This window comes from Halyomorpha halys, unplaced genomic scaffold, assembly GCF_000696795.3.
Source record: "Halyomorpha halys isolate HHAL.00 unplaced genomic scaffold, Hhal_1.1 Scaffold772.1, whole genome shotgun sequence".
In the NCBI taxonomy this organism is placed as follows: Eukaryota; Metazoa; Arthropoda; class Insecta; order Hemiptera; family Pentatomidae; genus Halyomorpha; species Halyomorpha halys.
The window spans coordinates 18,555-19,840 of record NW_027112238.1 but is presented as its reverse complement, the minus strand read 5'-3'; positions in this window follow the sequence as shown (position 1 = coordinate 19,840).

Below are 1,286 nucleotides of genomic sequence, written 5' to 3'. Positions count from 1 at the left end.
AGAGTGCAGCACAATATTTCTCTTCACCCTCCTGTAGTGATAATTTTGGGGCTTCCATCTAGCAATTGGCCCTCTTCCATGTTCCAAATATAAATAAGCATATCCATTTCCTATTGCCTTATTTACAATTTATGAAGATGGTCAGGGTTGCGGTCAAAAAAAGAAAAACAAATAGTTTAAAACTACTTTAATGTCCGACGTTTCGCCCCACTTTGTAGGGCTTCATCAGGGCTAAAAAAGATTAAAAAAAGAAGAAGAAAACTGAGAATATTACTACAATAAGGTAATTTAAGCTAGGATAAATATTATGTAAAAATAATGTGATAAGAAATTACATATAAATAAAAGGAAGGAAGGCATAAAATAGTATCAGTATAAAATAAACTTGAATAAAAAATAAGTAACAATGGCAAGAGTAAAATTTTTTAATATACAATTAAAAAAGTACAGGAGATGTACATAAAACAAAAACAATACGGGGAAAAAAAAAGAAGAAGAAAGTGGAGATTAAATAAACGCCTTGAAAGAATAAAAATAATAACAAATAGTTTTAAACTATTTGTTCTTCTTTTTTTGACCACAACCCTGACCATCTTCTTATATTTAAATCTTTACGGTTGTCGGGGTTGATTCTTGTCTTAGGCGATTTCTCCAGCCTTATATTTCTTTACAGAAGGCCCACGACAAGGCGTATTCATAATAGTTAGAAAGGAAGGCCGTGCCAGGGGATGAGCCCTGGACACTGACGCAGGTAGAGGAGGTCTAGGTGAGAGAGTCAGAGGGAGAGTAACAGTTTTAGTTGCGGAGATGAAGCCGACGGACCAGAACTGTTATGGTAGGAGCCAGCTTACTGGTTGCCGAGATGAAGCGGCGGACCAGTGAAACCAGTAGGAAACAGGTTACAATCTTAGTTGCGGAGATGAAGCCGCGGACTAAGATTGCTGGAGGAAGGAAGAGGAAATAGGCCATCGTCTTAGGTGGACGTACTGAATAACACAACTTTTACGAGAATAGATTGGCAATGAACTTTTCTATCCCAAGCAGTGTATACGCCACCTGTGCCATGATTAGACCCAGGAAGGTGTGGATCTACGATCGACTAAGGGGGATTTTGAGTCCCTTATTTATAGGTCTAGTCCATGCGGCTGTGACCGAGAAGCGGTCGGTACATGTCTACTTGAGATAGGTTCGTGCATTGCATTGTTATAATTTATTATTCATTGTACAGATATTGCTAAATAGTATGTACAGAAATTATTAATATACAAAAATGACAATGTGTTTTT